General features: G+C 54.1%; 1 pseudogene across 1 annotated transcript; it reads right to left on the bottom strand.

Annotated features, from left to right (window-relative positions):
* Nucleotides 1-480: 480 nt before the first annotated feature.
* LOC144737909 (solute carrier family 23 member 1-like) lies at nt 481-23088 on the bottom strand (annotated as a pseudogene). Its single transcript, XR_013589157.1, has 14 exons — nt 22694-23088; nt 22014-22294; nt 21654-21799; nt 20232-20555; nt 19334-19384; nt 18809-19116; nt 16076-16268; nt 13218-13274; nt 7892-7940; nt 7222-7496; nt 6531-6695; nt 5012-5120; nt 2763-2858; nt 481-1338 (listed from the first exon to the last, which is right to left on the bottom strand). The product of XR_013589157.1 is annotated as a solute carrier family 23 member 1-like (transcript).
* Between the last annotated feature and the right edge of the window lie 1009 nt (nt 23089-24097).

The following is a 24097-nucleotide window of genomic DNA, read 5'->3' on the forward strand; positions in this document are numbered from 1 at the left end:
AATCTTAGCTTATCACTTCAGTCTTAGCTTATCACTGCAGTCTTAGCTTATCACTTCAGTCTTAGCTTATCACTAGTCTTAGCTTATCACTGCAGTTTTAGCTTATCACTGCAGTCTTAGCTTATCACTGCAGTCTTAGCTTATCACTGCAGTCTTAGCTTATCACTGCAGTCTTAGCTTATCACTGCAGCCTTAGCTTATGACTGCAGTCTTAGCTTATCATTGCACTAGTCATTATATATACTGTACCGCTGTAATTATAATGGCTACATGATGTATAATTTGTTGACAAAATAATAGGCTTTAACCTTTCCGGCAAGTATACAGGAGGATTTAAGACGTTCAAATGCCAAACGGACGCCTATCGCCACGTCTGCATTCACCACACATCATGCTTTGTGGTAAAACATGCATCGCATTATCAAGGGAGTCTTATAGTTGACTGATTGATATTAACAAAAAACATTATTTATTTGGACATGTAAAACATCAAGATATAATCTATAATACACAAGCACACAATCTGTATTCATCTATGAAAAGAGCTACATTATTATGATGACTAATACGCTCGTTTACCTAGGAAGGCCTCACTGAGTCCCAAGGAAACTTTTTCAGGAGGATTCTGCCAATTTTCCGCAGTAGGGGGGCGATGTCGCTGCTGCTGCTGCTGTGTGATCCCAATTGCGTGGTTTGCGATGTGACGTCACAGCACTGAAGTCACGTGATCAACGCACCGTGCTTGGCTCGATTTGGCTGAAGCTGGGGCGCCGTGGGGGCTAGGAGATGTTATCTTCCTCGCCTGGTATGCCGGAGGGCGTGGGTTCAATCCAGACCCTGACGATGCCTGTATATTTGGAGTTTGCGTTTTATCCCTCCACATTTAAAAACGTGCGTTTAGATTATTTGGCTGCGACTATAAATTCCCATACATGGTAAGCCACTTCGTTGAGCTGTCACTTGTGGCTAGGTGGCTCGTGAAAAAGAGCTACGTCGCTCAGTGGGCTTCACTTGGCAACAACAACAATAACAAATCGTAGAATTCGTTTTCTGGTAATCCCACGCCGTCGCCGATCCATCCTCCAAGCCGGGTGCCCCGCCGCCGTCGCCACGGCTACATGGCGCAGTTCGTTCCCACGGCGACCTGCGCGCCCGCCGGCCTCTGCCCGAAGGTCGGGCAGACGGGGACGCGGCGCGGCCACGTCCACTTGCGCAGCAGCGGCGCGACGAGCGGCAGGTCGTAGACGCGCGTTGCGGCCTCGCCCCCGCCCTGGGCGCCGTGCGGGTCGCCCCGCCCGTGGCTCCTCCACGCCAACAGCCCACGCTCCTCCACGGTGCCTGGCAGAGCGACGGGCGGCGAGATGGGATGGGGGGGGCAGGCCGGGAGCGCCAATTGCGCCGCGTAATCAAAGTGCCGCCATGCCGCCACCGCCGCGGTTCAAACGAGCGCCCACCGTCGCCGCTTTGGTCGTCGTGTTATCCCGACCATGCCGTTCGCGTCCTGAGAAGGGGCCTGCGCAGAAGTGGACACGCCGGAGCTGCCTCCGAGATGGACGGTCCAGTGAGACTCTTAGCGACATTTTTTCACGCACTCCGCACGCGGGAGTGAGGTTGCGTCGTTTCGTGACGACTCGAACCATTCCTTTAAATTCTCAGGAGTTGGAGTTCATCTCAAGAAATGAATGCAGAATTGTTGTAGTAATTTTTTTTGTGCATCATCGCTGACTGGGCTGAGGCCATCAGCTCTCTACGCTTGAGAACCCGGTTGAGTGACTGCCGGATGAAACCCGGACCCGGCAATCGCCTTGCTCAGCGATCTGACCTCTGACCTCTGAGCCACCCGGCCCGATCTGGATAAAGCCCCATCTTGGCGCACTGCACTCTGGTGACCTCAGAGGGATGGCTGCATTTACCCGGGCCCTTCGGTTTTCCTCCCACACGTACAAACATTAAATTGGAGTTGGTCAAACATCCCATGATAGAACCACAGAGCTCGGGCAATCATTGGGGATTGCGTGTTGCAATCGCATGGGTAGGTTTCCTCTCACACGCACAAGCGCTCATTATTTGGGGAAAAATATCTGAATGTAAAGAGGACCAGCAGAGCTTGGGCAACAGCTGGCGACGCCAGCACAGCACCCGGTCGCTGCCTTCCCCCTCGCCTGTGGTTCCTCGCGCCTATCCTCCCGTCTCTCCCTCTCTTGCGTATGATGGCAGCAGCAGCAACCTGTTCAGGAGCTGAATGCCAATGTCAAGCGCTGCTGGCCACGACGAGAGGGTTTCAGCAGAGAGAGACAGAGAGTTGTTCTGCGGTGACGGAGCGCAGACTCCATAGTGATTCAGTACGCACTGTTAGACGCGTGCGGCGTGCTGTGAGATAAACTATTTTTTTATTTCACCAGGTAAGGCCCACTCAGCTACACTGTACGTTGCTCTTTTTCAGAAGCGACCCGGCCACAAATGAAAGCTCAATGAAGCGGCTTATCACGTGTAAATGTATTGCTTCCAAATACTCTAAACGCGTGATGTTGATTATAAATATGGAGAGAAAAACCGGAGGACCCGTAGAAATATCCACGCGACCACGGGGAAAACATTCAAACTCCAAATACACAGAAGGCGTCAGGGTCTGGATCGAGCCCACAACTTCCTGCATACCAGGCGAGGGAGTTAACATCTCGCCGTGAGACGCGCCGTGAAACGCGCGTGCGACGTGGACGGATCACGGCTCCACCGTGAGACTCGGTGAGAGGACAACGAACCGGGCACGGTGTTGTCGAGGACGAAGCCGAGGAATCCTCCCACGAACTTGCTCATGGTGCACAGCACGGTGAGCGTCTGGTCGATCGGCGCCACCTCTGCCCCACGCGGAGGGAAAGACAGAGAGACGGAACCGCTGTCACCCTCTGCTGCGTGCCCCCCCCCCCCCCCACGTGCTGCAGCGGGCTCCCTCCGGCTCCCTCCCACGGCTGAGCAACACAACGCGCGGTGTAACCGTAATCGGCCAACAACATCCCAATGCTGAACTATCGCCTGCAGGTTGTGTGTGCGTGTGTGTGTGTGTTGAACTTCTTTTGCACCACACGTAGCCAACCATGCTCGTCGGAGGTGCGGGGGAAGGACAACAAACTAAACACTCAATGGGGATTGCACAGAGCAGCAGCAGCAGCAAGGCCGCCCCCTGCTGTGAAAACTTGGAACAACGCTCCTGAAAAATCAGTCTTGAAGCTCAGAGGGGATTTCCTTGGACAAGCAATAATAGTGGTAGTAGTACTTTCAAACATAGTGGATAGCGAGGCCTTCATCCAGCAGCGGATTACAGACGACTGTGAAGAATTAACTCATTGTGCATGACGGCAGCACTTTGCCCAGGAGATAAATGCCACAACAATAATGGTGGTGTTTGTTTTAACTTCGCTCGAGAAGAGCTGTTGTAGGCGGAGAAAAAACATTAAAACTGTGACATTGAGGGATGGAGGAGAGCAGGTCGGAGGGCTTTTAGAAAATCTGAACCTGGATCCCAAACAAGAAAGTGTCACGTCAGTGCGCACTCCCTGCGACGCTGCATGGCCCAGACACGCCGCTGGCCGCTGGTCGTCCACGGTCGACGCAGAGAACGAAACCTGAAGAGTGGACAAAGAAGCGTGGCGAGCGGCACGCTGGGAGCTGCGCTGTGAGACACGCAGAGCAGCGCGTGGAGGGGAGTGCATGCGCACGATGTTGCAGACAAAGAAGGGGACATTTTTTTCTTTACTTATTATTTATTTTATCCACTCCTTACTTTTATCTTGCTAGTCGTTGTGCATGGCTGCACTTTATTTTGTAATTTACTCTGCTCAGTCGGTGCGAGCCGCTGAAGGCGTGAGGGGTCTCTGTCTTCATTCCTGTGGCTCCGTGCCATCGGGGCCGTTCCCGTTCTGCTGCAATGTGCACCGATGCCGACCTTATTGAGGCCGATATTGGCACGTGCAATAAATATCGATTGGTTGGCCATTCGAAGCGAAAGGAAAATGGAGTGAGGCTCGGGCCGGACGCATCACGGCCAGAAGAGACGATGGGCGGCGAAGATGGCGGAGCGGCAGCCAGGGAGTGGAACGCGTGCCGGAGACGGAGCGGTGGAAGCAGTTTGTGTGCAGGGTGGAACGTTGCATCGCCAGGATCGCGAGAGGTGGCCGCGGCTTGGGGATGATTTCATCCAGTAGTGGATCGAACATGGCTGATGGGTTTTATTTATTTTGTTTGTTGACCCAAGGAAGGCTCAAGACTCTCTTTCAGGAGGGTCCTGCCAAGTGCTACCCCAATTGAATAATCTGCATATATCTTGATTTGAAGCTTTCGTGACTGCAGGAATCCATTCTCTTTGGTTCTTTCGGTAGATGATACTTCAGCATTGGGCTGTTTGGCCAGTGCCAGGTACATTGTGGGCGTGTTTTATTTTAAGCTCACGATGATGATGTTAAAAGAGCAGTCGGAGAACAAGTGACAGGCAACATCCGTCTTCCACTTCCATCGTTGGTGTGGTGACGGTCCACACGGCCCCAGCGTGGCCGTCTCAACACGTCGATGGCGAGTTGTGGTTTGGTCGAACGCCCTCCTTGACATCTCACGTCTCATCTCAACGAATTGGACAGGGCACCCCCGGTGGCAGCTGTCCCTGTGTGTGCACAAGTTGACTGGGCACGTGGCCTGCGAGCGGGCGTAGTCTGCCAGGAGGCGGGCGGGAGGGTGACGATTGCTGTCGCACGTAAATCCCAATTGAGTGATTTGCGGTGGAAGTTTCCAAGTTGCTCAATTTGGACCACGACGCCGGCACGCGACTGGCCGCTGGTGACGCTCCGAACGACGTCGCGCGTGAGGGAGGCAGACGGCGCGTCGGGGTTTAGCGGTTATGACACTGCAGCATTAACCAGGGTGGGCTGCGGGATTCGAACCGCGAGCCTGCGTAAGAACGAGCGGCAGACGCGCTCCCGCCGGGCTGCGTGCGCGGCGCCTGTGAGCAGTGGGTCCCTACTGGTGTTGATGGCCCCGGGGTTCTCCTTGAGCCAGGCTGGAATGGCCAGACCCGAGAAGATGGACAGGCCAACGATGAACACGTTCCTGGATGAGTTCATGTCTGCGTACTGACACGGCAGGGGCACACGGGCGTCGGGGCTCACGGTGGCGGTGAGCTGGCGGGCGAAGCGATATCACTGCCAAGGCGTTCAGCTCTTGTGAGCCGGTGGTCGCGACAAGGCTGACAGCATTGCGCACGCGATGCGGTGGTTTATATGTGGGTGGCGCAGCCGGTGCCTCGCAGCAGAAACCACATGGGTTCGATTCCAAATCGGGCGCCTTTCCTTGTGGAATTTGTATATTCTGACCCCCATTCTGCAGCGTGTGAGTGTGTCCGAGTGTGGCGTTTGTGTGATCTTCCCCTGTTTCCGAAGGAAACCTATGCCATCAGACAACGGCATTGGTGTTGGTCAAACAGCCCAATGTAGCAGGACTCAGTGTGGCTGTCCTGGGTAAATGAGAAGTAATTTTGACACGCAAAGCATGCGGATGGGGAGTTGCGTCTTGCTGCTATTTGCGAGCACACTTCTGCACCCGTTAGAACCCACGGAGAGAATTTGGGACCTCCCAGGAGAGAACAAAACGTCGGCAGTGAGATTGCACAAAGACAAAGATCCCCCGTATAGCCTTAACAAGTGCTGTTAGAGAGCACCTATGAAGGCCGGAATGGTACACGAGGGGATGGGTGGCCAGCACCACGCCCGACCGCCTTTATCTCCCCAGTGGCGATGTTTACACACTGAACCAGGTACTCATTTGAGGCTGAGTCGACCTAGGGGAGGCCCATGACCGGTTCAGATAATCGTCACTGGTGTTGGCTATGAGCGGGAATCGAACCCGGGTCGCCGGGTTCATAGCGCAGCACGCACACCACTACACTACCGCTCCCCAAACACAAATACACACACAAACACACATAGACACACACACACACAGACACAAACAGACACACACACAGACACACAGACAAAAACACACACAGACACAAACAGACACAGACACAAACACACAGACACAAACACACAGACACAAACACACAGACAAACACACACAGACAAACACACACAGACACACACACACAGACACACACAGACACACACACACAGACACACACAGACACACACAGACACAGACACAGCAGCCGCATCTCATGCCAACCCCGTGTGGGACAAGCAGCAGGCATCAGCCTGCCGGTAGCTCAGGCGACAATTGCCACTGTTTGTGTAAAACCAACGGAGTTGCCAAATCTCCCAATTATTTGTTGGCAAAGTTGTAGCATGAGGCCGCCACACGATGGGCTCCTGCTGTTTTCCAACAACACCGCGGGATCTGTCGCGTCCACCCGTGAAGCGGAGGGCGAGTGTTTGTTTAAGGTGAATACATCGTCGCAGTGTTAACCAGTGTGGCCTGCCGGGTCCGAATCGCGAACATCTGCGTTCCTCCTGCACGGTATCCTCACCGCAGCCTGCCGCACGAACCTGCAGGGTGGAGATGCCCACGGCGGCGATCATTCCAAAGGTGCCCAGGAACATGCCGCCGATGATGGGCTCGGGGATGGTGATGAAGACGGCTCCACACTTCCCGAAGATCCCCATCAGCACGAGGATGACTCCGCTGACCTGCAGCACCAGCCGACTGCCCACCTGCATTGTCACGCAGCGAGACAAAGGTCCCCAGCTGTGTAGACCTCAACAGGCCGTCGGGGCAAGTACTGTGAGGGAGCACCCGAGAAGCCGCCACGGCACGCGAGGGGATGGGTGGCCAGCGCCGCGCCCCGACGCCTTTGTCTCCCTAGTGATGATGTTTACACACCGCACCAGGCACTCAGTTGAGGCTGAGTCGACCTAGGGGAGGCCCTGGACCGGTTCCGAAAATCGTCACTGGTATTGACCGTGAGCGGGAATCGAACCCGGGTTGCCAGGTTCGTAGCGCAGCATAGTGCTAACCACTACACTACCACTCCCCACGCAACGAGACACACACAGACACTCACACAGATACACCCACAGACACACATAGACACACACTCACACACACAGACACTCACAGACACACACACACTCACACAGACACTCACACAGACACACACACTCACACAGACACACACAGATACTCACACAGACACATACACACACACAGACACACCCACACACGGCCGTCCACCGTCACCCTGGTGATGCCCAGCGCGGCGATGTTCTGGCTGAAGGAGGTGGTGCCGTTGCCCGTGCCCAGCAACCCGGCCAGCAGGCAGCCGAGACCCTCGACCGCGAGGTCGCGGCTCACGGCGTGCGACGGCGTCGGCGGCGCCCTGGCGAGTTGCGCGCACGCCGCGTAGTCCCCCACGGACTCGAGCGCCGAGGCGACCACACCGCACAGCATGCCTAGCGCAGAGGCGGCGCCCAGCGTCGGCGCGCCCCACTGACCTGCGCGAGGGGGGGGCAGCCGTCGTCACCGTCCGGTTCGGGGTGGCGGGGAGAATTCACCTCCCTCGCCTGGTGCGCAGGAGGTCGCGCCGGCTCGACCCTGACGCCTGGGTATGTGGAGTTACATGTTGCATGTCGCATGTTGCATGTACTCCCCGTGGTTGTCCCCGTGGATGTCCCCGTGGTTCTCAATAACACAGGGCACACCAATACACATATGAATGTGAATATTATTATTGAGTAATTTGCTGGTAATTTTTCAGCTCCAGGGTTATTTGGCTAATAGCAGTCACATTATTACAGTAGACATGTTAGCCATGGCGTAGCTCAAAGGCAACTCTTGGAACACTGTGGCGCAGCCTGCAGGTGAAGAGCAGCGTTGCGTCATTGTTGAGGACGCCCTCAGAGCCGCGTGCCTCCACCGGGGGCCGCCACGGCGATGATGCCGCGGGCAGCCCGCGAGCGCTACGCGGGGCGGTCAGCAGAGGGCGCACGAGCACCACTGTTGTACCTCACTCCGCGCCCACGTCTATGCTACCCGACGTCGCCCACGCGCAATGACCCACGTGCTGAGGGCGAGCGAGTGGCGCCCGTGGCAGGTCGCTGCTCGTTGCAGAGGTTTGCGGTTAGAATCTGGCAGGCCGCCCTGGCCATTGCTGCTCTGCGTGTTTACCGTGAGGGTTCCAAGCGCCGTCTGCTTCACAGTGGACGTTTGAGACCCGTGACGCCATTCGTCGCGGGCCAAACAATTAGAGAATGACACCGCAAATTACTCAGCTGGGATCGAACGTGCCAATAATCGTCCCTCAATCTACGAAACTTTGCAGGACCCTCTTGAACAGAGTCTTGGGACTCGGTAGCCAGGGTGAACGAGAATCATCAAATAACAGTAATCAGCAGCAGGATGAGTGTGTGAGTGTTGGATACAGCGTGCGACGGCGCACAGCGTCAGCTCGCTCTCGCACAAAGTGTATTACTCGAGAAGAGCCACAGGCAAGCCGGAAGGCAGCCACGCGATAGCCGCCGCCAACACTTGTTCCTCTGAATATGAAGGTGACATCGATCGATTAATGAGCGTCTACGCGTGGGAAGAAACCGGAGCGCTCGGAGAAACCGCACGCGTGAGAAGGGGAAACACTCGATCCCATACAGAGGGAACAGGTGGAGTCCACATTTCTGTTGGACTGCCCTCTCCTGGCGAGCCTCACGGTACGACACCTGAATGTCCACGGGGAGTCATGTGAGCCACCAACGCTCGCCTCCACGATGCTGTATCACAGGCCACGTGCATCACCAAGCAGTCAAGTGTCCCTGGCATCTTATATATAAAAGTCTCCGCGCGCTCGAGCTTGCGGGGGATTTGGCTCTCGGATGGTGACCTTCACGTAAAAAAAAAATTGCCGGGCGGCATGTCCTAAGCCCCGTGGTGGGAATAGGCTATTCCGTTTTCCCATCAGTAAACGTTAAAGTACTTTAATTAACACATTTGTGCCGTTTCTATTATTAATTATTTACTTATTGCGCGCAGTCGACCGTACCAAGTGACGCCAATTGCGTGGGGGAAGGGGGGGGGGCGGACCCTACCAAGTACTGCGCGTTCGCTCCAGCTCACGGGGACATTTTATTTCACGCGTTTAACATGGAATAAATATACACATCACGCTGCCGGTTTCTCTTCACAGTGTGATGTCCCCTACCCACCCCCCCACCACCCCAATGCGTGCAATTACTGCTATAAAGCCCTTACATATTAATTTAATATTATGACAACGCTTACTTGGTATTATTCTGCCTCGGGCGGGGGGATGGTGGGGGGGGGTAGCGGCCCAGCCAGCAGCCTGGCAATGTCTCACCTCCTCCGGCTTGCCAATCTAGCCGAGGCCGCGGGCTCTGCACGGGACGAGGCGTCACCACGCCAATGTAAAGTACAATTTTATTGCATCTTTCGCTAAGAACTGAGGTTCATTGTTTACTATTATTAAACAAGTAAGTTTACAAATATTACAATGATAATGTTTGTGTGCACATAACAACTCTGTTTCGCTCACTATTATGAAACTAATAAGTTGCCTAATATTACAATTATAATGTTCGTGTGCAGAAACTACATGTGTGTCCCTAAAGTCGATGTCTGTGTGTGTGAGTCCATATGTGTTTGTGTGCGTGTAAGAAAATGGGTTTCTACGTGTGTGGGTCCATGTCTGTGTGTAAGTCCATGTGTGTGTCTGTCTTTATCAAACGGACAACGCCCCATGTGTGTGTACGTACAAGTGCGTGTGTGTCAGTCCATGTGTGTGTGTATCAATCGCTGTGTGTGTTAGTCCACATGTGTGTGTAAGTCCATATATGTGTGTGTGTCACTCGATGTGTGTGTGTAAGGAATGCGTGTGTGTGAGTCTATGTGCCTGTTAATCCATGTGTATCTAAAGTACATGTCTGTGTGTCACAGTCCATATGTGTATGTGTGTGTAGGGCAATGTGTGGGTCAGTCTATGTATGTGTGTGTAAATCCATGTGTGTGTGTCTTAGTCGATGTGTGTGTGTAAGTACATGTGTGTTTACGTCAATGTGTGTGAGTCCACGTATGTCTGTGTGTGAGTCGATGTATGTGTGAGTCGCTGTATGTGTGTACGTCGATATGTGTGTGTAACTCCATGTGTGTGTATCTCAAGTGGATGTCTATGTGTGTGTGAGTCCATACGTGTGTGTGTGAGTCGATATGTGCGTGTGTGTTAGTCGCTGTGTGTGCATGCCTCCATGTTAGTCAGTGTAAGTCCATTTATTTGCGTGTCTGTAGGTCCATGTGTGCATCTTAGTCCATGCGTGTGCTTTATTGACCTGCTCAAGGCCAATGATACCATCAGTAGGCCTGGACTCTGGGTTGCTCTTCGTGCTTTCCGAGTCCCTGACCCACTCATCACCATCCTTAAAGGACCTTCATGATGGTGAGCGACCCCGCGTCTAACTACGTGGCCGTGAGTCAGAGCCATTCCCTTTACACCTTAGGGTGCAACAGGGATGCCCTCTGGCGCCCACATCATTTTACATATATTTGGACCACGTAGTTCGTCAAGCCTCCAATGCCTGTACTGGAAGAATTCCCATCTGCTACAGATACAATAGGAGGCTGATCGATGGCCGGGTGCGGTCAAGGGATCGCTACCTATTGCTCAACCACGTTATGTATTCCGATGATCTGCTAATTGCTGCTCACTCGGAGGACGAGTTCGAGGTGCTGCTGCTAAACCTGGAGCTTGTCACCAACAGGTGGGGGGCCTTACCATCAGCCTCACCAAAACTAAGCACCTGCCTGCCTATTTTGTACCATCTGACACTCCACCCCCGCAACTCCCAATTTGTGATGGGGCAGTTGTGGAGACAGTGGAGAGTTTCCCATACCTTGCCAGTGTGTGACTGGCTCCGGTTTAACAGCAAAGGTCTCACTCCGAATCAGTCGAGCTGCATTATCTTTTCATTGCCTGGGTGACGCTGTGTGGAAGCTACCTGGTCTATCACTTCATACGAAGCTTCAGGTCTTCTCGGCCACGGCCATTCCCTCCCTTCTCTATGCTTGCAAAACTTGGACCCCCTAATGGAACATCTTCGCCGGTTAGAAACATTTAGGATGGCCTGCCTATGATCCATCCTGGCTTTAACCAGGCTGCATTGTGTGAGGAGCTCACAAATCCTTGAAAGATCTGGATAGTTCCATCGGTGACCTCCGGCAGGTAAGGCTGCGTTGCCTGAGTCATGTAGCCCGCATGGCCAGCCACCGCATGTCTAAACAGCTTTTAATCTGCCGGAATCTCGGGGGCTAAAAGGGCGCGGCACGGGCTGGAGAAGACATGGAGTGATGTGCTACAGGAGGACTTGGTGCTGAGTCCACTTGCGGATGACTGGTACCAGCCGTGTCAAGATCGGCCTCTGTGGAGGAGGCTCCTGAAGGACGCTACTGGGCAGTTGGAGGCAGTCACCCTCCAACAACAACGGAGGGCGGAGGAGCGACGCTCACAACAACGAGCGGAGCGCCGGGTGGCTAAAGCACAGAAAGTTGCCACAGTATGGGCCACAGGTGGTGCATCAGCCAGTCTCCTCAGTCAATCGACCTGTGCCATCTGGGTTTGCCCCGTGACCTCCTGCCAGCGGGCGTTCGACACTTCACGTGGCCTCAAGGTGCACATAGCCTGGCACAAGCGTTGTCGTGACGTCACCACCACTTAGTGGCGAATGCCGGTTGTTGTTCAGTCTATGTATGTATGTGTGAGTCTATTTGTGCGTGTAACTCTATGTGTGTGTGTCAATGGATTTGCGTGTGTAACTACATGTGTGTCTGCCTTTTTCGCCCGGGCAACGCCGGGTACTAACCGCTAGTACTACTATACAGTCAGTACATACTACCACGGTGAGTAGCTACTAGAGTCAGTAGATACTATTATAGAGTGAGTAGATACTGCAATAGATGTAGTAGTTACTACTATAGTCAGTGGATACTACTATAGAGTCAGCAGATACTATACAGTTAGTCGTTACGACTATATAGTCGGTAGATACTATTGTAGCCCAGTAAATACTACGATGGTCAGTAGTTACTACAGTCACTAAATACTACGACACAGTCAGTAGCTACTACTGGCTCAGTAGATACTACGGTACAGTCAGTAGATACTACTACAGAGTCAATAGATACTACTTCCTCTGTTGTAAGGTGTGTAGGTATATATACCTACGAGGTGTAAAGATATTTTTGAGGGGGGGGGTCCACAATTTTCGGAAACCTTTTACATCAACTATTTACCCCACACTTTCAACAACTTTTTGGACTTGTGCAAGCCTTTTATATATTTGTTAGTATAGAAATGTACAAACGGCCCACCGGGCTTTGACAATACCCTAGTATCTGTGTATATATATGTAAGGTTTTTAAGAAATATATTTTTCACCCGGGCAACGCCGGGTACTTCCGCTAGTTGCATATACAGTGCTCACAATAATAATGCTGTCATATACAATGGAGAATCGTCTTCCATTGAGGGTCCCTTTGTGCAGACAACGCTTCTGGCAGCGCGCCCTGCAGTGGTTCAAGCGAGAGACACGGCGGGGTAGCGAATGGCCCAGAGTTCCGCTTGCGCCGAAATCAATGCAGCTGAAGTTAGTGCACTCCCAGGAAGCTGTGGTGCCTGATGGGATGTGTGCCAATTTGTAATTGGCACAATTCTGAAGACGGATATATGATGGAGAAATGCATCACATGGTCATGCTCCACGCTATCAGTGTCTCGGTCCCAGGGTGACTCCCCCTTCTCGACTTGCACCCGGCTCTTACCCAGCAGCGATGCGTTCTGTCTCGGGGTCTGCTGCTGCCGCTCGCCACGACGAGAGGGAGGCTTCAGCCGAGAGAGGGAGAGAGAGAGAGAGCGTCCGTGTCCTTGTACTGCTCCTGCAGCCCAGGCTACAGTGGTTCACTATATGGCCCATCGACTGCCATTCCCCATTGGTTTTATTTACTGCAGCAGGATGATGGAGATGGTGGAGTGTAACAACTGCACCGTCCTGCGACGGTACAGAGGTCACACAGTACAGATCTAACATCACCCGTGGACGTACATGGATCTCTATGAGTTCACTATGAGTTTACCATGTGGCCCATCACATGGGTTGCTAGGCCACAATCGCACTTGTACCCTCTTCAGTTCAATCTCCCCGCACTCTCTCTGGCTCCAGGTGTGCCTCACCAGGTGGTTACCTCTCTCTGCACCTGAGCACTGAATATGTTCGAGCCCACCTCGCTGGGAGTTCCACTCTGCACGAGTGCCGCATTCAGTTCCCCTCACACGCCCTTCCACTCCGCATCCCTCCACCCTCGTCCAGCGCCCCTCTCACTGACATCGTAGCCCTGGCTAATCGCTGGCTACACGTGCGCGCATTGATACACGGATCAGCCACGCATGCACACACACACAGATCACATATACAAAGACAAAGATCGCCCACATAGCCTTTAACAGACTGTTCGGGCAAGTGCTGTTAGCGAGCTTATGAAGACCAGCACAGCACATAATAACACGACCCTCAGCCGCCTTTGTCTCCCTAATAGTGATGTGTACACACCACACCATGATCAAACACACACACATATACTTCAGGCGCACAGACAAATATTCCCCGCTAAGTCGAAGAGTTTCGAGGCAAGAGCTGTTAGCGAACTCGGGTCGCTGGGGTCGTAACAGGGCACCCCAATCACTTCGCCACCACTCCCCACGAGGCACGCACACGGCCCCTGCACAGGGGCACACACACAACTTGTACAAACATCCCCTCGTGTCGTCACCTTGGCAGACTGCTGGGGCAGGTGCCGTGAGCGAGCACCCGCGAAGGCCGCCACGGCGCACGAGGGGGTGGCTGGCCAGCGCCACGTCCTGCCGTCTTTGTCTCTCCAATGTTGACAGTACACACCATTTATGACTGAGTCAACCTAGGGGAGGTCCAACACCGGTTCAAATAGTCACCACTATTATGGGTCGTGAACGGGTTGGGAATCAAACTCCTGTCGCCGGATTTGTCAGAATCTGACTTTCGACTGTAGCAGGAATCCAATGAGCTATCAAGCTCTTTTCAACGAAGCTCTTTTCTAGCAAGTTTGTCGCGCTGTGCGCCAACCACTGCGCCACCGCCACACCACGTCAGTTGGAGTTAGACTCGGATCGCCAGCCCGGTGATAACACCGCAGATTCTCAGGTGGCTCTGAAGCCAGAGCGCTTGGCCGTACAGCGCTCTGGTCCTGGGTTCGAATCCAGGTTCCAAGCCACTCGTGAGTTGATGGTCTCAGCCCGGTCACCAACATAGTCCTCATCAGCATCTTGATTTAGACTGGAGGAGGAATCCGATGAGCTATGAAGTTCTTGCTCACAGATGTCCGTGAATGATCACCGCATGCTGAGAGGGGAGACTTCTGTTCGGATTCGTGACCTATTCCCGTGAATGATTAAACGCTGCTGTCCGTCTTCGGTTGCGTAACGAGAAACTGCTTCCCCAACATGAACGGTGCGTGCGGCGCTGTAATGTTTAACACGAAACCTTCTCCAACATTCGTGGCCTCAAGGTCGACATAACCTCATGTCCAACACATTGTTGTTGTTATTGTGTCATGCCCGGTGTATTGCTGGCCCTGAGACGGCTGTGGATATTCCACGTTCCTGTGGAAGGGACCTCTCACGTGAACATAACGAGCACGGCGGCCGCACGGCCCAGCAGCGGCAGCGCGTTCGCCCCTTGCTCCCGAGCCTCGTGGTTCCGACCCGGCAGGCCACCCTGGTTACTACCGCGCCACCGCGTTAACCGTAACAGCGCCGCGCGCCGTCTGCCTCCTTCGCGGTGGACGTGAAAGGCCCCGCGTGGTGACGGCGTTCGGAGCGAGTCGCGGCCCATCGTGTGCTGGCGTCGTGGTCTAAATTTGCCAAAACTAAAAAAATGCCACCGCGAATCACTCAATTGGGATGTACGCACGGTAGCCATCGTCACCCTCCCCTCTCTGCTGGTGGACTACGCCCACTCGCGCGCCACGTGCCGAGGGAAGCTCCCAACGGGTGTGCCCTGTCCACTGTGCTGAGACGAGATGTGAGTCACCCATCGCGTGGAAGGCGCTCTGACACTCCCCTGCGTGACGGTGGGCGGCTTGATCAGGAACAATTTCCGTGTCATCGTGAACGTGACCATGATGACATCGTTAGTAGTGGTGGTTTCCCTCCATGATACTCACAGCATCATTCTATTCTCACGCGCGATGACAGCAACATGCTCAGAAGCTAAATGCCAATGTCGAGGTCGGCCGCTGCTGCTTCTGGCGACGACGAGAGGGCTTCAGCAGAGAGAGAGTTCGTGTCGTGTCGCTGTTCCTCCACCTCCTCCATGAAAGTGCTTTACTATATGGGCCATAGTTTTGGTTGCATGGCCACGACCGCACCACTGTGGCTTGGTTTGAATTTTCCACTCACGAAGGAGATGTGCACAGCGGCCTGTTGATGCTTTGATGCGGTTGACGGTTCCACCGGCGTCTCCGAAGAACGCCACGGCAGAAGGTGCGTGGGTGTCGAGACGAAGTGGCCGTTGTTAATGAGAAGTGCCATCGGGTTCTGCCTAAACGTTCTCAATCTGAGCAGATTTCTTGCAATTCACGTCGACCATCGAGCAGATGCGTGTAGAGTGATACAGGCTCAAACCTGTCGCTCACAGTCGTTCACAGGTTTGATTGAGTGTTGCCTTGAGGCGAGTGGTAACGGGGGTCACTCGAGTGTAAAGGCACAAGTCCTCACCATATACGAGGCTTCCAGAGGAATAGGGCACTAGTCAACATTGATTGACTGTACTGATGAGCACGGTGGAGACAAGGATGGAGATGATGATGGAGATGATGATGAAGATGATGGAGATGATGATGGAGATTATGATGGAGATGATGATGGAGATGATGATGGAGATGATGATGATGATGATGATGAAGATGAAGATGATGATGGAGATGATGGAGATGATGATGGAAATGACGATGGAGATGATGATGAAGATGATGATGGAGATGATGGAGATGATGATGGAGACAAGAATGGAGATGATGATGATGATGGAGACGACGCTGTGGGGGCTGAATGCAAGGGTGCGCCCGTGCAGGTGGAGGCTCACAGAGAACATCTTGAAGACGGGGTACCTCACCACACGGCACCGCCCCCCGACGAACCCCGGCACCGGCACGGCGACGTCGCGCAGGTACTGGGAGAAGAGCACGATCAGGGCCACGGTCCTGGGCACACGCTGAGGTGCGCGTCATCACACGCGGAGGTGCGCGTCATCACTCGCGGTGTGGCGACTTACAGCCGTGGCGGTTTCTAATGGCTTTGGATTTCGCAGCGATAGGACCAACACATTCACACGGTTCCCCATTCAGTGCCCGTCAATGTGATACATTTTTTGCCAAGTGGGAAAACTTCAGTACCTGCAAATTATTCAATTAGGATTAGCAGCAACATCGCCGTCTACTGTGGAACTACTGCACACTGCACCTTGGTGGCCGAGTGAGCACGCGAGTGAGTGGAGCGGTCCACGCTACGAACCTGGCGACACAGGTTCAATTCCCGTTCACGGCCAATACCAGTGACGATTATTTGAACCGGTTCTTGGCCTCTGCTAGGTCAACTCAGTCTCAAAGAAATACCTGGTGTGATGTACTGGGGAGACAAAGGTGGCCGGGAATGGTGCTGGCCACCTACCCCCCTCGTGTGCCGACCCGGCCTTCTTAGATACTCGCGATCAGCACTTGCCCGAACAGTCTGATAAGGCTATAAGGGGGATCTTTACCTGTGAGTGAGTGAGTGAGTGGATGAGTGAGCGGGTGAGAGGGTGGGTGAGTGAGTGAATGAGTGGGTGAGTGAGTGGGTGACTGAGTGGGTGAGTGAGTGGGTGAGTGGGTGAGTGGGTGAGTGAGTGAGTGAGTGAGTGGGTGAGTGCGTAGATGAGTGAGTGGGTGAGTGAGGGGGTGAGTGAGTGGGTGAGTGAGTGGGTGAGTGAGTGAGCGGGTGAGAGGGTGGGTGGGTGGGTGGGTGAGTGAGTGAGCAGTGCCGGCCCGAGCCTCTTGGGGGCCCTAAGCAGAATTTGATTTGGGGGCCCCCCTCCCACCACGCAGACTCATCTGTGCTAGAAGATTATTGACACAAATGTCACACTATAATGTTATAGCGAATATTATAAACGAATACAGTGAGGTTATGTATTAATAAAAAATAAAAACAACACTTAAAATACTTCACTCTTTTATTAAAACTTCTGAATACAAACGGTCACAAAAAACATATTAAATAAATTATTTGCAAATGTGCATTAAATGTGCAATCTTTTAAATAAAACCAAAATAGACAAACATTAATCTAATCAAAAATAGAATGTTACAAAAAAAAAGATACTTAAATAATGAAAGCAAACATAAGAACAGCAAGGGTTCAACAATGTGCTGCTGCTGCACAAAACATACTGTAAATAATAATGCAAACATACCTTTATCTCGCTCTTTTTTCTCCTCCTCGGTCCTTTTCTTTTTTCTTTTTTCGGCACCAGAGGGATACGTCCTTTTTTGTGACATGGCTTAGGCGTATTTATTATCGTGACGTACAATTGCGCGCACCTGCCCGCGCCCGCGCCCGCGCCCACGCGAATTGTCAATGAGCCGTGACATCCGTGAGCCGTGACAAAGCAGCAGTTGTCGACAGAATTTTCTTGTCTTGAATCATTTATTCATTCATTCATTAATTCATTTATATCACTTGTTTAAGTTATTTAATTGTAAAAAAAAAAAACGATTCGGGGGCCCCCTGGTGGCCAGGGGGCCCCAAGCAGCCGCTTAGTTCGCTTATGCCTCGGGCCGGCCCTGTGAGTGAGTGAATGAGTGAGTGAATGAGTGAGTGAATGAGTGAGTGAGTGAGTGGGTGAGTGAGTGGGTGAGTGCGTAGATGAGTGAGTGGGTGAGGGGGTGAGTGAGTGGGTGAGTGAGTGGGTGAGTGGGTGAGTGGGTGGGTGAGTGGGTGGGTGAGTGAGTGGGTGAGTGCGTAGATGAGTAAGTGGGTGAATGAGTGGGTGAATGAGTGGGTGAGTGAATGGGTGAGTGAGTGGGTGAGTGAGTGGGTGAGTGAGTGGGTGAGTGAGTGGGTGAGTGCGTAGATGAGTGAGTGGGTGAGTGCGTAGATGAGTGAGTGGGTGAGTGAGGGGATGAGTGAGGGGGTGAGTGAGTGGGTGAGTGGGTGAGTGCGTAGATGAGTGAGTGAATGAGTGAGTGAATGAGTGGGTGATTGAGTGGGTGAGTGAGTGAGCGGGTGAGAGGGTGGGTGAGTGAGTGAGTGAGTGAATGAGTGGGTGAGTGAGTGGGTGAGTGCGTAGATGAGTGAATGGGTGAGGGGGTGAGTGAGTGGGTGAGTGCATAGATGAGTGAGTGAGTGGGTGAGTGGGTGAGTGGGTGAGTGAGTGGGTGAGTGAGTGAGTGGGTGAGTGGGTGAGTGGGTGAGTGAGTGAGTGAGTGGGTGAGTGGGTGAGTGGGTGAGTGAATGAATAAGTGGGTGTGTGAGTGAGTGGGTGGGTGAGTGAGTAGGTGAGTGAGTGATTAAGTGGGTGAGTGAGAGTTTGAGTGAGTGAGTGAGAGTGTGAGTGAGAGTGTGAGTGAGAGTGTGAGTGAGTGAGTGGGTGAGTGAGTGGGTAAGTGAGTGAGTGGGTGAGTGAGTGGGTGAGTGAGTGGGTGAGTGAGTGGGTGGGTGAGTGGGTGAGGTTTAGGCCGTGGTGGCGAGGGTGGTGCCCACTCACAGGCACGCGATTCCCCAGTGGCCGCCGCTCTTGCGTCCGGCCTCCCCAAAGAGCGAGAGGCCGATGAGGGTGATGGTGGGCGCGATGGATAGCGGCCCGATGAGGCGCAGGGCCGGTCCCATGGCGCCCGTGAGGCCCAGCGCCACTTAGAAGAGCGACGCGACCATGATGGCGCCCTGCAGCTGCGTGCGGTCGTCACCAAGAGTCAAACAAACAGCTCGGGGGGGGGGGGCGGGGGGGGCGCCGTGGAGCGCCGAGCTTGGGGCTCGCGAGGCGCGGGGACCCCACAGCGTGGGCGCCAAGTGGCCCTCGATTGTGGGCCAACAATCAATCCCCGTGCAGGTGGCAAACAGGTGGCAATTTATAATAATACTAATAATGTTATACTAATTACAAGTTTATCGAGGAGAGCCACACTGAGTTGTATGACTCTTTTTCAGGAAGGCCCTGCTACAATGATTTTTATTGTAAGATGTTTGCAGCCAATTAATGAGTGCTTATAGAAATGGGAGGAAACTGGAGCACCCGGAGAAATCTCACGCGTGCGATGATGCCGCCGAACGCGAGGAGGTAGTGCTGTGGACGGGCACGTGAGGCGCACAGCCATCCAGACGCCTCCTGCTCTCTCTGCTAGAGCTGCTGCCCTGCGATTCGTGAGCTCCTCAAACAATCCAGCGCGCTAACCACTACACCGCCGCTCCCCACACTCACGTGCGCAAATACAAAGACAGAGATCCCCGTGTAGCCTTAACAGACTGTTGGGGCAAGTGCTGTTAGCGAGTACCTATGAAGGCCGGGTCGGCACACGAGGGAGTAGGTGGCCAGCACCACGCCCGGCCGCCTTTGTCTCCCCAGTGGCGATGTTTACACATCGCGCCAGTTACTAATTTGAGACGGAGTATGCCTAGAGGGGGCCCAGGACCTATTCAGATCGTCACTGGTGTTGATCATGAGTTGAGTGAGAATAGAACTCGGGACACCAGGTTCGTAGCGCAGCGTGCTAACCGTTCAACCACCGCTCCCCGTACTCCGAACACTGTCACGCACTCACAGCAAGAGCCACCAGGTGACGTGCACATTGAGGCCGCGTGAGATGTGGAAGGCTTGCTGCTGCTGGCAGCAAAGTCACAGAACAGGTCCAGGTGCCCATTGGTTGACTGAGATAACGGGCAGATGCATCACCTGTGCTCCCCCCTGTGCCCACTCGCACACTCACACTCACCGTCACTCACCGTCACACTCACTCACACTCACTCACACTCACACTCACTCACACTCACGCTCACTCACTCACACTCACTCACACACAAACTCACTGAGTGAGAGCGTCGCTCTCTCTAAGTGCGGAATGGAGCCCAGTCTGCAGCTTGCCGTGTCACGCGAGTGCCGCCCCCCGCCCCGACGACGCTGACCACCCCCTGACCTGGAATCCGAGGATGATGCACACGAGGATGGGCGGCCGATCCTCGAGGCCGTAGAGGAGCGCCTCGTCGCGCTTCTCCGCGGGGACTTCGTCGCTCGGAGGCCACCCCGCGGCGACCATCGCCGCCACTTTTCCGCCAGCGCCGCCATCGCCGCCGTCTCCCTGCTCGGTGCCAGCAGAACAAATCAACGACGGCCGCTTCCCCCCGAGCCGCACACTCAACTCGCGCCCTGGCGACTCCGGCGCCCGGCGCGGTGGACGCCACGGGGAGAGCGACGGCGGCACGGGGTGACTCAGAGGTCGAGAGGTCAGAGCGCTGAGCCGCTACCCGCGTGGACAAGACGGTGCTGGCGGCGGTGGCGGTCGGGTTCGGGATTCCACCACCGCCCGAGTTCTCAAGTGCGGTGACATTGATGGTCTCGGCTCGGTCGCCCACTAACGACTGCACGGAAAAAGCCACCGCGTTAAATGTGGTTCTGCACTTAATTCTTCATGAGCTAATCCTTGTGCCTCTCACAAGAAGATCCCTGGGTTCGATTCCCTCACAGATTCCCATGCTCAATCACTCGCTCACTCACCTACTCACTCACTTACCTGCTCACTCACTTACTCACCTACTCACTCACTTAATTATCCACTCACTCGCTCACTCACCCCACTGCAGGTGGCACCGCTTGTTATTATTTCAGCTCCTTCCCTTTCCACAGCTACAATTTGGAATTCCCTCCTCCCATCGTCGTCTCGTTTCCCCCAAACTCTTATCATGATAATCACAATAATAACCTTGCTCAATCAAATAAACGTGTTACACTCGTATCTACTGCAACCTTAACCGTGATTTTTGATGCTGGCCACTTGATATTTCGGCTCGTTGGGCCGGTGGCTCATCATCGTGTCCCCGCGACGTGCGAGGCCCTGCCCAGCTAAGCTGGCGGTCAGGAACGGACTGGCCCCAGGGTGATGGCAAGAAGGCAATTTGGCGGCCCCCCGGTAATTGGATGCAATTCTGATCAACCCTAATCTGAATGGGCATTTTTGCCAGGAAATCCGTTCCCAACAAGCAGGGCACAGCGAGGGACCTAGAAATCAACACCGTCCCAGAAACCGAAACACCACCAACCGTAATGCTGGCGTCCACCTGACCCACAATGCCCATACTTCCCCCATTCGCCGCTATGCACGAGTCGTAAACGGGTCGCACCCTTTCCGGAGGAATGGACAGGAGGTGTAATATAACGTCCGAGATAATGGTCGTGGACGCACCCGAGTCCACCAAAATACGCACCTCCACCCCTTGGATGGAACCCGGCACAGTGGACGACCCGGTAGCGGCCGAAACCACCCTCCATGCCAATTTACGCCACTGTGTCAGCGAGCGACGCGGCCCTTCGCACGTTCCCCCGTTAGCAACATTATCCATACCCTGCGGCGAAAGCGATGCATGAGGTGATAGGCCTTGCCGGGTGTCTTATGCATACCGACTTGCCTGTCGTGGTTGTTCTTGACGCGGCGCCTCCTTGTCAGGGGCCTCCTGCCGGAGCGGCGGACGAGGGCGAAACCAACATTCCCTGCCGAAGTGCCCCCGACGACCACAGCGGAAGCACAACAGGTCGAGCCGTCGTCCGGCGCTCCCCCTGTCCTGGCGATCTCGCAACGGTGGCCCCGGCCCCAACTCCGCAGCCCCCCGAGTAGGCGTCTGGGTCGTGGCTGCCGTCAACTCCGCAGGCCCCCTCTCGTCCCGCACGTACACGGCCTTGGACGGGTCCTATCCCATGGCACCACCTTCGATTTTTGGGCTCCCCGTCCAGGCCGTCACTTGCTTCCACCGGCGCAGGTTAAATTGCGCGTCCAGGCACTTAGCCGCTATCCGGGAGGTCAGTTGCTCGTGTCCGCAAACAGGCATGGGAATGCCCAAATCCCTGGACAGCTCCAATATTTTTCCTAAAATCAAAGGCTCTAGCAAGTCAGGTTCCGTGTCCGGGTATGCGGCCATAGCCAATTCCAAGACGGCACCCCGGTAAGCCACGGGAGATTCCTCCAGAGCCCGCTGCCGTTGAATAAACCTGCGATGAGCATCGTCGGGGGGCTCATAAGCTTCCGCCATCTGTTCAAATACATCCTTCAGCGTAGTCTTTCTTGCGGCTTTAATGGAACGGAAAAACCTGACCGATTCGTCATCCAGAAGCGTCGGAAGAACTTCTAGAGCCTCCGCATCCGTCCATTTTGCCTAGCGGACTGCGGCCTCAAAGCAGCAGGCGAACGCACTCTAGTCGCCGCCAATGGAAAATTCCTTGAGCGCCGTCAGCCGATGGCTGGGGGTCCCCGAGTCGCCATAATCCGCCGACGGTGTTTGACGCGGTGGTGACACGATAGCCTCTTCCCGCATAGCCAAGATGGCGGCCTCCCATGGAGACAAGATGGCGGCTTCCCGCGCTGATAAGATGGCGGCTTCCCGTGCTAACAAGATGGCGGCTTCCCGCACTTCGCCCCCGGCACCGCCCAAGATGGTGGCGTCTTGCCACGTGGCGGAGAAGGCAGGAAGCGTCGCGTGGGCTGCAATGGTGGACGGCTCTCCTGCTGGACGATCCGGCCGCGCCGCCGTCGTCACCAGGGCACACAGTTGTGTCAGCGTGGTCCGCAGCAACTCAAGTTGAGCCGTCACGTGCCGCCAACCTTCCTCAGCGCCCGCTGAAACAGACGGCCCCGCCGCGCCGACGATTTCTTGCACCCCCGGCGTGTCGCCCGTCCACACTTCGCCCCCTCCTTCCATCGTCGGGAATGCCGCCTCAATCGGAAGCTCATCTTCCTCGTCCGAGGATGGTGCAGGTACGTTCTTCTTCTTAAGATGCTTAGACATCTTGGTTCACTTCTGACACCAGTGTAATAAAGGACACTGTGACAGGTTGTCGCTCTCCGTTGTCCTTTATTGGGTTCTCTCTCGCACCCGCTGGTCCTCGCTTCGACCCTCGCCGCACGCCCCGCACACGCTCCGTGTGGCACCCTCTCCGTCCTTCTCCGTGCGCCCCGCGCACGCTCCGTGTGGCCCTCGCCGCGCCGTCACCTCCGGCTCCTCCTTGTGCTCTCTCCTCACCCTGCTCTTGCCACACCGTCCTTTGGGTCCCCCACACCCGCTCCGGCCCTCTTCTCCCTTCCGTGCCCCTCGCACGCTCCGTGCCTGCGCACGCTAGACTCCAGGGCCCCTCGGCCCCGACCACGTGGCAATGGCGCCACTTCTCCTGTTCCCACCAGCGTGGCTCCCCTCTCCTCCTCCGTCTCTCTCTTATATTCCCCCCTCTCATGTGACCCAACTCCACCTCCTCCTCCTGCCCCTGTCTCCGCCCCCCACTCACCCCGACGACCAGGCTCCGCCTCTCTAATACACCGGCCCGTGTGAGTGGTGCGGAGGCAGCGCCCACCCTGTCCTTGCTCGCATTACACAATAATGTCTAATAGTGTATTGTATTACATTGCTCTGTTTTTTCTTTTTTTACCTTTTCTTGTTTCATTGTATGTAATTACAGACATTAGGGATTCATGAAGTACAACGCAATCATGTAAACAGAAATATATGCATCGTTATATGAAGACAAGTCCAGATTTTGTGGCCAAGGTTTAGATAATTGTTGTTTTTATTAACAGAGCATTGCAATTATTTTTTTAAGAAGATTTTTTACAGCAATATATTAGAGGGGCATATTTGAGTATTATAATTATTATAACATTATGATTATTATAAAATATTATACTTATTATAACATATAATAATTTGTATAACATATTATAATAATAACATGTTATTATAATTATTATAACATATTATACTTATTATAACATATTATAACATATTATAATTACGGCCTTGGGTC

This window comes from Lampetra planeri, chromosome 1 (assembly GCF_965212315.1).
Source record: "Lampetra planeri chromosome 1, kcLamPlan1.2.h2, whole genome shotgun sequence".
NCBI lineage: Eukaryota > Metazoa > Chordata > Hyperoartia > Petromyzontiformes > Petromyzontidae > Lampetra > Lampetra planeri.